Source organism: Trachypithecus francoisi, unplaced genomic scaffold (assembly GCF_009764315.1).
Source record: "Trachypithecus francoisi isolate TF-2019V2 unplaced genomic scaffold, Tfra_2.0 Lachesis_group7, whole genome shotgun sequence".
Classification (NCBI taxonomy): Eukaryota; Metazoa; Chordata; class Mammalia; order Primates; family Cercopithecidae; genus Trachypithecus; species Trachypithecus francoisi.
The window spans coordinates 60,453,686-60,466,972 of NW_022681472.1; the positions used below are offsets into that span (position 1 = coordinate 60,453,686).

At 40.9% G+C, this 13,287-nt stretch overlaps 1 protein-coding gene across 2 annotated transcripts in view; it reads right to left on the reverse strand.

Annotated features, from left to right (window-relative positions):
* Window positions 1–13,287, reverse strand: part of DPYS (dihydropyrimidinase) — an 87,434-nt gene that overhangs the window by 23,671 nt on the left and 50,476 nt on the right. The window contains exon 8 of one of the 2 annotated variants that reach the window (XR_004435230.1): window positions 10,623–10,798. The exons of the other annotated variant lie outside the window; for it this stretch is intronic. The gene's annotated coding sequence lies outside the window, so the exon portion shown is untranslated. The remainder of the gene's footprint in view (window positions 1–10,622; window positions 10,799–13,287) is intronic. 2 annotated transcript variants of the gene reach the window in all.

The following is a 13,287-nucleotide window of genomic DNA, read 5'->3' on the forward strand; positions in this document are numbered from 1 at the left end:
GGCTTATAAACTTTACTCTTTTTTTGAAAGGAAGAAGATGACCTATTTTCCCTCCATCCCTACTGAGGGAAACGAAAAGAGTTAGTAAGCATAAATGCTGACAGATGAAATGTAGTTTGACACTGGAAAATAACTTCCTGACAACCAGGGAGTGAGGTATGTTAGTAAAAAAGAGAAGGAAAGTCTCTGGTCAAGCCAGACAACCATGAAACCCAGAATGCTTGTGTGAAATCCACAAAAATGGGCTGCAGCACTCCTTTAAAGGTCAGGAGAACTTCAAGTTCTGCAATCCTAAGAATCAAGACCTGGCCCCCAACTTTCCTGAGAAGGTAACAAAGCAAACAGAAGCATAAATGCCCTTGATTCTATTCCTATGTCTCAGCTGAAGGGGCACTCACAAACTCCAAAGCCATCACAAACATGTTCTTATAATAGGCATAACAAATATTTATGGCCTCTTTGCTCTGAGTTAGGCATTAAAAGCATTATCTTTAATCCTCACGATAAACATATGATATCAATATTATTATTATTATCCCTATTTTGTGGATGAGAACACTAAGGCTGAATAAGGTTGCCTAAGACACAGTTGGCACATGGAAAAACTAGATCTTGAACTCAGATTTGTGTAGTAAAAAGGGTTCCCAGCTTATTTGAACCTCAATGCAGGGTCTGTAAGCTCTTTTGGAAGTGATCTGAGACAGTCAGTAACCATGCAACGCTCACTGTACTAGTACCAAGCTTATATATTTCTGCCAAGGCTAGGAAGTTTTACCTAATGCTCACTGCTCAAAACCACCCTTTGGTTTTGAATTGATGAAGTCACTTAAGATCTAAGTGTTTAAGTGGAATTTGTTTAGAATCTTCTAAACTTAAATGAGTAAACAAAATAAGAGTTGTGAATAACAAAGTAACTTCCTGCTTCACTGTCTGAAGACTGTGCTGTGGAAAAATAAGGCAAAAAGCCTTCCAGGCATCAAAGGCTCCTTGGTGTGAACTGGAGATCAGGATGTCCATCTGAAGAGATGACCTTGGATATTCAATGAGAGGAGTCTGAAATCTTCAAATCTCTAAACCAGAGGTTGGCAAACCATGGCCCACAGGCCAAATCCGGCCCACAGCCTGCATTGTAAATAAAGTTTTATTGAAACACAGTCACATTCATTTACATATTCATTACATATTATTTGTTGCTGCTTTTGCACTACAACAGCAGAGTTGAGTACTAGCAACACAGTCCATATGGCCCACAAAGCCAAAAAAAAAAAAGTACTATGTGACTCTTTACAAAAAGTTTGCTTTTCCCCTGCTCTGAATGTCTCCAGTGGCAAAAACAAACAAACAAAAAGCAACAATAACAACACAAGGCTCCTGAAGAGTAATTGGAAGACCTAAAATTTGGTGTGACAGAGCCACAAATAAGAAAAAAAATGACAGTCAAGGACCTAAAGGGAGCGAGAACAAAAGGGATGGGGGAAAAAAAAAGTAACCACTGAAAGTTACAGTGGCAGAGGGACACCAATGACTGTCCCCACAGCGTCAGGTGTGGCCACTATCCATGAAGCATCTGTGTATTCCAAGTACTTTCAGGTACATTGCCTCACTGAATCTCTCAACAATCCACATTTGTATTTCCGTTTAACAGATGAGAAAACAGAGACTCAGAGAGCTTGAGTAACTTGTCCTGAGTCAGCAGGGCCAGAAATCAAACTTAGCAGGCTGACACTGACCCCACTCCATTCTCCTGCCCCAATACTCCAGTCATCAGTGTTCATCCCCTGCTCAGAGGACGAAAGCACTATACTCTTCACTCATTCAAACAATTACCTGACACTGGAATTTTAACAGTAATGATCTACTTTCCATCTGAGAACTTGGTGACAGCTAATCATCTCTTCCAGCGGTGGTGCATGCTAGCGTTTCACTGACACTCCTGAAATAGAGCATCTTGGAGGCTGTCAGAGCTAGAAGCTCAGCCTCAAGGTCCCAATTAGCAACTAAGTTGTATGGTTCCAGCTTTGGCCAATCTAAAAGGTGTCTGCTTCCAGGAAGCACAGTCAGCTGGCACTTATGTAGTCACTGTAACATCACCTCTGTCGGCCTGGAACAGGCACAAGGCTAATCCAAGGTGGTGATGCGGAAAAGCTGCAGAACTGCAGACCTTGAAACTGACTCAGCTTCACCAGGGAGCACGCCTGAGGGCATCCATGCTGGAGGGGGTGGAGGGGAGCAGCACCCAGGAGGGCACAATGAGCTGCCCGCCGCAGCCAGATGCTCCAGGATTCGCTGACTTGCTCGGCCAAGTTCGTAGGGTGCTTAAAACTCTGGGCACTGTTGCAAAGAATTCACATGTATCAACTCTCAGCCTTTGATGTGGGCATTATGATCATTCCCCTTTGACAAACAAGGAAATTGAAGCAAACCAAGGTGAAGTAACTCCCCCTGGGCTACACCGTCAATAAGTGGAGGGACAGATTACCAACCCGGGCAGTTGGGCTCCAGAGACCAAATACGAACCCCTGTGCTGTAAGTGCCCCTTCCTTGCCTGCCCTTATAAGAGGCTGTAAGCTCTGCAGTGGTTAAGAGTCTAGATACTGCAGTCAAGCAGGCCTGCTCTGAATCCCAGCTCTGTCCTTTCCAGATGTGTGAACTGGGGCAAATGATTTAACTTCTCTGAACCCCCGTTGTTTTCTTCTTAAAATGGTTACCTGCATTGATAATGGCATCTACACCTAGATCTCTGGTGGAGGGCAGAAGTGACACAGCAGCCATTTTGCACACATGATACCTGCTGACTCATCTTGTGGTGTGAGAATGTGGTCAGGTTTGCAATGCTCCACCTTCCCCCTGGATCCTCCTTCACCTGCTCCGACTCCTGGGCCAGGTGTGTGACTTTGGCCCCATGACCAAAGGCAGCCACCAACACCACATACCCAGGGCAAAGGCAACAAGAACAGGCTTAGGTCTCCATCTTTCCCTGTGGGGCTCCAGCTCATGGTTGGGGTTCGACCTGGTCCTTGCTCTTCCCCTTTCACCTCCATCTTCCCTTCCTGACCACCTGCCCTCTGGCCTGCAGGCTCCAGCATCAGACAGGAAGGCAGCAGCCTTGCAGACAGTCCAGCCTCTATGAGTGTGGAAGGTCAAGTCATACATATGCATGTGTATGTGTATATCTATGCATGTATATATGCACACGTATGCATATGTATAATCTCACACACAGACATCCAAGTGGATCTACTTTTCTGATTGAACCCTGACTAATATATCCTGGCTGGGTTACTCCCGGAATAGTTTCCTGATCGTTTTGCTTCCAACAGCATTCACCCTTGACATTTTCACTTTCTTTTCTTACATTTACTAATAGCACGTCAGTGGTTGGAAGCCATGGCCAAGGCCATCTATTATGAATATGATGCTAATAAGGAAAAGTATTCCATTGGAGCTTCCATTTACTGCATGCTATTAAACACTATGTGAGAAGTTTTTCATACATTATTTTATTCAATCCTCATTATTTTATTTAACCCTATGGAAGCAGAGTTTTCTCATACTTATAAATGAAGCAATAGAGGCTCAGAGAAGCCAAGTAACTCACCTCAGAGCATAATATGAATGTATATGACTCAAATACTATGTGCTTAACCACTGTATAGTGTCTCTCACTATAAGCGATCCATCCAGAACACAAGTCTAGAGCCAAATGCACATTTATATAAAATTTTAACCCCTCTTCTTCCAGAAATACTAAAGCACTTTAAAAGGAAAACGTTAACAGGAGGTAGGATAATCAGGGATAAAAACAGAGCAGGAAAACATTAGAAAAAAAAGATGGCACCACATACCTGTGGGTAGTGGAATTTAGATCTACATAAGAGATTATACCCATAAGCATAAACTTCTATACAAAACCTTTCCCCAAAAATAGGCAACCAAAAAATGAATCCATTGAAGGCATGTTGTCATGTTTTCTTTTAGGCCGTGCATACAATTTATTCTCATAGGTAACAGAAAAACAATAAATGAGGCATGAGAAGAGAAGAAAAGGTTTGCCATATTTTAGGAATTGGAAACACTGCTGTATGAAAAACAAAACTACCACTTGGTCTTTTATCATTGTTGAAAATCATTCTTGGATCATTAAACTCTTCTTGTCTCTGATTTCTCTCTTAAGTGAGGGAGAATAGTATACTAATTAGGCTTAAAATGTTACCATACAGAAAGTTAGGTTCTAAGAAATGGGTTTCCTATGTCCAGAATCTTAAGACCACTATTCCATAGCTCTAGCCCACGAACTATACACAACCCTGGCTTAAGACAGAAAAAAAAAAAGTCCTCTTGATGGAAGAATGTAGAAAATCCCTACTATTCAATGGGTTTATCATACACTCATTCATTTTACATGCATTTATTAATCACCTACTCCATGCCAGCCATGGTTCTAGGTGCTGGGGATACAGCAGTGAACAAAGATAAAAATCTCTGCCCCTATGGACCTCACGCCTAGTCATGCTATTTCTGCATTTGGAAGTATCTCTTTGTTATAAATATGATTCTGACATACCTTAGTGAACAAAGTCAATGTTTCAATAATAGTAACACGCTTGTAGTACTTTACAGTTTATACAAAATACTTTCATGTAACTATAGCATTTATTTCTCAAAAGAGCCTTAGGGATTTTGCAAGAAATGTGACAGACCATTTAAATAAAGACACAAATAATATTATGTTACCAAAAGAAACATGAACAAAGGACATGAATAGATATTTCTTCATAAGAAACAAACATCAATGACTAATAAACATGAAAAAGTGTTCAATTTCCTTAGTGCTCAAATGTATGTCATTCATAGCTGAAAGGTAACAATTTTTACTTGCAAAAGTAGCAAAAATAAAAGGAAAAGCAAGTGCTTGTGCTGTATCAAAAGATTGTACCCTTTGAAACAGTAATTTTTTTTAGTAATCCATTCAACAGAAAAATAAGGAATTTGGTTTTAAGTTTTCAAATAGCAAAAAAATTTAAAGCTTTAAGTTACCCATTACTATGAAATCTAAATTAAGGACCTAACATTTAAAAAATTATATAGAGGCCACTAGTCCATGCTATCAGACAGAAAATCAAAGGATTCTAAATATATTTGGATCCTCTAAACATGTTTTTTTGTTTTTATGAGATGGAGTTTCACTCTTGTTGCCCAGGCTGGAGTGCAATGGCATGATCTTGGCTCACTGCAACATTTGCCTCCCAGGTTTAAATGATTCTCCTGCCTCAGCCTCCCAGGTAGCTGGGATTACAGGTGCCCACCACCACTCTCAGCTAATTTTTGTATTTTTAGTAGAGATGGGGTTTCTCCATGTTGGCCAGGCTAATTTCAAACTCCTGACCTCATGATCCTGAAGTGCTGGGATTACAGGCATGAGCCACTGCGCCCAGCCAAACATGTTTAATGGCACTGTTTAATGGCACTAAGGGGCATTCTACTAAAATTGTGGTTACCACTGTGCCTCCCCAACATGCCAATCACAAACTAAATGTGCAGGGCCGGGCACAGTGGCTCATGCCTGTAATCCCAGCACTTCAGGAGGCTGAGGTGGGTGGATCACTTGAGGTCAGGAGTTCAAGACCAGCCTGGCCAACATAGTGAAACCCCGTCTCTACTAAAAATACGAAAATTAGCTGGGCATGGTGGTGCACACCTGTAATTCCAGCTACTCAGGAGGCTGAGGCAGGAGAATTGCTTGAACTAGGGAGGCAGGGGTTGCAGTGAGCCAAAATCACGCCACTGTACTCCAGCCTGGGTGACAGAGAAATAAATAAATTAACTAATTAAAATAAAAAATAAAAAAATCTTTTAAAAATACAAACTAAATATGCAGGAGAGGAAATGTATAAACAGGGATGAAACTGTGATTGACCAAACAAACTGAAATTTGGGATAATTGTTGAATTTTTCTAAGCTTTTTTCCCTAGAATCCCACATTGTAAAAGTCATTTACTTTGGTATCTCCCCAGTGATAACTCTCTCGGTAACTCTCTAGTGCTTTATCACTTTATACATGATCATGATATTAATGCTTTTTAAAGTTCTACTATATGCCAGGCACCATATTAAAGGTATTAACTCTTTTCAAAAAGTCCCAAAAGTTGCTACAATTATTATCATATCTACATTTTGCTGGGGAGGAAAGAGCCTTGAAGAGGGCAGTAACTTGCCCAAGGTCCTGCAGCCTGTGCTGGCACAGTTCAGATTTAAACACAGTTGCCTAATTTGGCTCTAAATGCCATGTCCCTTAACTATTGGGCCTAATCTTTTACCTTGTATTATAGTGATTTGAGTTATTTAGGGTGTTTCTTATCTGTCTAATTAGATCCTAAGTTCCCTTAGGGTAATAATTTTTTCACTCAACTTTGAGTACAATGTATTGCATCCAGCTGGCACTTGATAAATGCTTGGTTCATACATGAGCAAGGCTGCAGTTACTTTGAAGTCACTTCTGACTCCTCTCTTTCCATTTCCAATTTTTCACCAACCTAAATTAATTCCTTTTTATCCCCATTTTCCAGGCCTTGATTTTGTTTGCTCTCATCTTGACTTATTCCCTCAGGCCAGACTCCTACAATAGTCTCCTGACCATTCTCCCTGACTCCAATCCATCCTACGCACTCATCACCCTAAAATATGATTTAGTCAGATTTCCCCAGCCGACGGGTCTAGACACAAGACTAAAACCCTCAGACCCTAGGGTGATCAGGTATGGGTAGAGCTTCTAGACCAACACCTTCGACCAAAAGCAACTTCCTAGAGTGACAGTCACAGCTTAGGCTTAGACCAAGAGCGTTTCCAAGGACATGGGAGTTTCAGTGCTCAAACCAGGAAAGTCCCAGGCAAATCAGGGTGAGTTGGTTATGCTACATCCTCCTCCCCATCTCCAAAGTCCCTTCTCTTTACAGCCATGTGCTCTACAAGTAACACCATTTTCTACTAGTGCCAGGCAAATTGGGAAGCACAGATTTGGATCAACTCAAACCCTCACTCAAAGACATTCAATAGCTCATGCTCTCTCACATAAAATCTGCTATACTTCACCTAACATTCAAAGCACTTGGTAGTCTGACCAGGACAAATCTCATCTTCAACTCCTTCCCATCCTGACTCCTCTGCTCATTCTCCAGTTTTTATTACCCCACAACTGTATCTTTTCCATTTTCCTCTTTGCCCCTGACTCTACCATCTGGATGACTTCACTCTCCCCATCCACCTATCCAGAGCCACCTTCAAGGATATGGTTAGTGCAAAGCCCCTTCCCAAGCTCAAACCAGTCATCTGTGAAGTCTTCTCCTTTGTCAAGGAGACCAGCACATGAGACCTCCTCCATCTCTGGTACTGATGTGTTGATCTGATATTTTTCTCTTCCAAAACTTAGTTATCCTTCACTATGTTTATAACTTTGTCTCACCAAAATGCAGCCTCTCTGATGAGAGATATTACACCTTATATTTATGTCTCCCACAGTACTCATAATTTATCACACATTTCTTACATACAATGAACATGCAATCAATATGTGTTTTCAGATAACTGATTAACATTGTCCTCATCCCCCTCACCTCCACCATGTGAGGAATTCAGCAATCCTTCTACACAGATAAAGGCTCCGTTTGTTTTTCTTGTGGGTAAATTGCCTTCTCATTATTCTGCCTCCAGAAACTTAGCTCTCTTAAATAAACGCCTGGTAGGAGGACAGAACTGAGAGGAAAGTATGAACATTTCCCTTCCCGAGTGAGAAGAAAAGGGCACAATCATAGCGCAGGATGATAGTGGGGGGCTCACAGGAAGAAAACATAACAAAAACATGAAGAAACCACCTTTAAGAAATTTTGGAGAGGGAAAGGGCATTGCAAATATACAAAATGATAGCGAAAACATGGGGAGAAAAGGACTTCACAGGAAAGGAAAAGATAAAACAAAGCTATTTATTAGAAGACAGCCAGAGAAACGTGCTGAGAGCCCAGCACAAATGCTCAGCTCTACCCTGCGAGGGGCAGCCCCTGTGACCCCCTCCAGGAGGCACCTCCTCCATGCAGACAGCAGGCCTTGAGAGCCCATCTGGGGAGCCCTTCCTTGCTCAGACAGATCGCGGCCCCAGTTACCGGACTAAAGGCAGGCATAGTGAACCAATGGAAAATTTCCTTCAGGCAACATAACCTCAGCATAAAAAAAAAATATCGATCTATTTGCCTCCCAGCCAAAGAGAAATCAAGTTAGACAAAGGAAATTAGGCAATAAGTTTAATGTGACTCCAGCTGCAGCTGCGAAATAAACCTGATGTACTCTGACTCTCCTTCCCATGTGCTCTCTGGTTGGCACAGGTCACTTTTTTTGGGAGGGCACCAAGGAAGTGTTCTGCAGGTACATGAAATCTTTTAAACTTAGAAGTCAACTGCCTGCTGGTGTTCAAAGAAGCCCCACTGCCAGAAGGACAGGCTTGGAACCGATGTCCAGGAGTGTTGGCAGATTTGCAGGGACACAGGCCATGCTCCTGCCAAGTGCACACTTGTAACCAAGGACAGAACGCACAATCTGTTGCCCTGGAGCACAGAAAGCAAGCACTGACCTCAGATTCACAGATCTTAGCTTCTATGTGATGAGCTCAGGAAATCAAGGGCCAATGCGAATGTTTGTGAAGACTTGATGTGCACGTGTCTTGGGTGGGTGCCAATATTATATATTTCAAGCACTGTGTGTGCAGTTAGAATGATGAAATAGGTGTAAACTCAAGTCACCAAATAGGTGAATATTCGGCTGTGTTGTCTCAGGGGACTGGAAGGAGTCCGGAGTCTTGATGTCTCCACTTCCTCCCCCACTGACATTCCAGCTCCAGGCCCACCCCTTCCAGGGTTGCAGGGCCTACCAGCTTTGTTTCTGTGACTCTGGTGTGGTAGATCTGGCCAGAGATTCCTCTGATTGGTGGGCTTACTCTGGCAGTGAGAGCTAGTACCTGGACCATCAGAATCACAATTCAAAAGACAACTGGGGCAAAAAGCAAAAGCCGCCACTTCTCTGCTGGCCATGCCCTTTCCACCCTGTTAAAGAATGGGATTATGCCTAATCACTTTGTCTCCACCACCTACTATGTCTCTGGCACATGGCAAGGCCCAAGATACAGTTTGTAGTGACTGAATAAATGAATGTGGAACAAGATAAAAGCATAATAGAGAGAAATGGGAATTTCTGCATTTAGTTGTAAAGAGCCATACATTTATATGTTTCTATTGGAGAAAATGTGACAGTATTTCATGTAAAACAAATCGGGGACAGATTAACACCCCAGAGAAACTCTCACACATATATACAGGACATACAGTGTCTGAAATAGTGAAAAATTGCAAACAACCTGAGTGTCCACCAGCAAAAGAATATATCATCAATTATGGTATACTCATGAAGCAGAATAGCATAAAGCAGTGAAAATGAATAAAACAAACCTACAACATCTCAACATGGAAAGTCTAACAATTATAATATTAAGAAAGTTGAACAATACATACAGTACAATTCATATGAAGCTAAGAATATACAAAAATTATATATAATATGTATATTATATATTATGTAAATATATAGTCATGCCTTAGAAATGCATCTATATATAGCAAATAGAAAGAAATGCATGGAAATGATAAACACCAAATTAGGTAGTTGTTGAGACGAGGAAGGAGGCAGGCCTGGGAAGGTTAATACACAAATGTTGGCTATAGTACTCTTTGTACCTTTTGTTTATATTAAAATTGTACTTTTAAAAAAAATTATGGACATTGTAAATTACTTTCTACTCAAAGAGACTTAAAAGTGTAACACAGAAAGCAACCATTTACTATAATCCTAGTCATTTTAACATAAACATCAGAGAAGACCCAATGTTTTTAAGTTACTCACTGAATAAATGTGGTAAGATATTAAAACCTCATGCAGTTGCTCACAATTACTGTTTTGGATGTACAAGGTGCATTCAAGGAAAATGTTATTTGAAAAAAATGCAAAGTTCTGCATTTAGTTATCAAACTAATCAGCCTCAGATACTCCTGCTCTGATGGTATTACAGGTAGGAACATGTCTAGTTCTGGGACTCACATGTTTGCAGGACATGGACAGATGTGTGCCAAGAGAAGGGAGGGTACAGGAGTGGTCAGGTCATTGGGATTTTGCTACTCATGGGCCTAAGGATCCGGTGAAGAACCTGGGAATGCATATCTCATGATGGGAAGGCTTACTGGGAGTCAATAACTTCTTCAAACATTAGAATGAATAAATGAAAGGACTATCATATGAGAATGTAGATAAATTCTGCATAATTCCAAAGGCTAAACATGTGAAGGGCTAAGAGGAGATAATTTTTAATGCAACCAAAAGAAGAATGTCCTCATAATTACAGGCATCCCAGAAAGAAGTGGACCGTTTGGTTAGGTAGTAAGTTCCCTGAAACCAGCAGTAATCAAGCAAACCTACAACATCTGCATTATAGAGATACTATAGAGAACTCCATTTGGGAGTGCTAATTGGACTTTCTGAGTTCCGAAGTCTTATCTAATTCTATGACTCTAAACCAGTGTTTCTCAAACTTGAGTGTGTATCAGAAGTCCCTGGAGGGCTTGTGAAAACCTAGATTGCTGGACCCGACTCCTGGAGTTTTTGAGGCAGCAGCTCTGAGGTAGGGTCTGAGAGTTGGCATTTCTAAAAAATTCCCAGATGATGTTGATGTTGCTAGTCCAGAAACCATGCTTTGAGAAGGTCTGCTCTTTAAAAAAAAAAAAAAAAAAAGTAAATCAGCTTAAGTTTTTTGGTGTTTCCGTCAGGCCATTAAAATGCAGGCCCTTCCTTGAATTACTCACTGCATCCAAATAGACTTCCACTGGAGTCTTCTAGAGGGAGGGGACCATTTTTATAGATGATTTCTTCTAAGGCCTTTGTAGGAAGACAAGGCTCTTTGCTGTATAATAAGAATATAAGGACCCTGGGATTCTTTTCAGATACTGATATTAAATTGCTTTTGAACAATTTTCACTCTGTCCTCTGTTTCCTTCATAACTAATGGCCATAATTTTAAAATAACTGGCTGGAATTAGAGATGAGTCTGAATCCAAAAAACAGAGTTGTTTGACCCATGTAAGGATCTGACCTGGTGTAAACCATATGCACGGAGAGGTGTGGTGACACAACTAGCCACTATCTCTGGAATGCATCTTTGTCAAGCACTGCTTTGGGAAAGAAGACAGAAGTGCTGAGAATTCTCTCTTTTTAATTCAAAGGGGGAAAAAATGTAAAATATGGCTCTTGAACCAGTCCATGGGCAGATAAAGTTCAGACAAAAATGTTAAATCACACATTTGTCCATTAGTATCTGGTTTCTTCACTCAACAAATGACTATTGAGCTTCTATATATACCTGGAACTGTGCTGAAACCTAGGAATACAGTTGTAAATAATACAAGCAAATGTCAAAGATATAAAAACATAGAATCTATGTCAGGTAGGAAGAAAAATACAGCAGGTGCTTGTTAGGAAAACCTATGTCTTTCACACAGCCTTGCTTGGTGCTTATTTTTTGCCCAATGCTAATGTTGAAAATAAACTGCTTACTCTGGCCAAGCCAAATGATCAATGATAGAATGGGTTACTGTGATTCATTTCTAAGCTGCTTTTCTTTTATAATTTGGGGGAAAATGCAGCTATTAGTAGTAAAGTCCCCAGAAATCATTTCTAGTGCACTTGAAAGGTTCAGTTGCATAAAAATATGTTTAAATAAACAACTCGGAACAAAGAGTGGTTAAAATTGTATGCATACGTAACCAGCAAAGCTAGCTTTTTTCATGCATAGCCCAAACTTTTTTTTTTTTTTTTTTAAAGCAAATGTCTTCTGAAGGCCACAAAATGAATCTTAGGAGGTTTGTTTGAACAGTTTCACTGCTAATAATTTTTAAAAGGTGTCAGTTCTGGAGGCTCAGGCTATCTTAACCAAAACAATCCATCTAAGCTTCTTAATTTTGGTCATTCTGAAATTTAGTGGTGAAAATTAAAGGTGTGCAAGAAACCTGGGAGATGGAGTTTTTATATGAAATATAATTCTAATATCTTTTGGTCCTGTCTGAATTAAGTCATTATACAAAGATTTCTGACTCACAGCTATAGCTAATAAGAGCTCCCACTCATTCCACAAACTGACCACCTACTACTATTATCTATTACCACTAACTGACCACCTACTACATGCCAAGTGCTACTGAACACTGACTATGTACCAAGCATCTTATGACACTACCTTAAAGCTCACAACAAAGCTAGGAAATAAATAGCATCATCATGCCCATTTTACAAATAACAAAATTGAAATTCAGAAAAATTAAACGACATACCCAAGGTCATACCCAGCTCATAAGTGACAGACTAGGAATTTAACACCAAAGCCTTTCTCTTCACTCTACGGTACCGCTCCCCCAATAGCCCAGATAGCAGGTTTGATTTTGTGTGGATTAGCAAAAGACATTTGTTCCTCAAGGTGCTTTGCTATCATATGCTAGAAAACTGGCATAGTTACTACCTGTATCTATATCTAGCTATCTATCTATCCACATATATCCATGGTAACAATGATGTGAAGAGTGCCCCTGCAACTGTGCAAAAGCACAACCTGAACCACCTTAGGCAGCAGCCCTGACACCATGTTGCAGCCCTGACGTTGTGTTATAAGACATCACAGTGACAAATCATGGCATAAATCATATTCATTTCCACTTATGCACCCAGGACAAGACCCACACAATGCGCACTGGGATGCTTGTGGGTGTGGGGAGTGGCAGGCGCATGAGTGACAGACACTCTCAGAAACAGGCGTGAAAAGCAGCATCTTCAGGCCGATCAACTGTTATGAGCAGGAACCCAGGCTGCTGTGCTGATGAGCATGTGAGTGTGTGTGTGCGCACGCTTTCTTTGAGGAAGAGGAGGAGGATTATAATGCACAAATGAGTCAGAGGATACACAATGTGCAACTTCAAGGGAAAATGCCTCATAGCTTCTGTGAGACAGTCACTGGTGATGTAGCTATCCTAACAAGTCATAACCATCACTCTTTGCCAAAGGGTACCTGATTCCTCCTTTCTTCTCCCTCCCCACGCCCTACAATCCCTACCACCCAAGGATGACAGTCATTCTTCCCCCGCTTTATTTCACACAAAAGGCCCCCTCTAGAATCCAGAAGGGCACCATCATAAGCTGCAAGCCATTACTCTT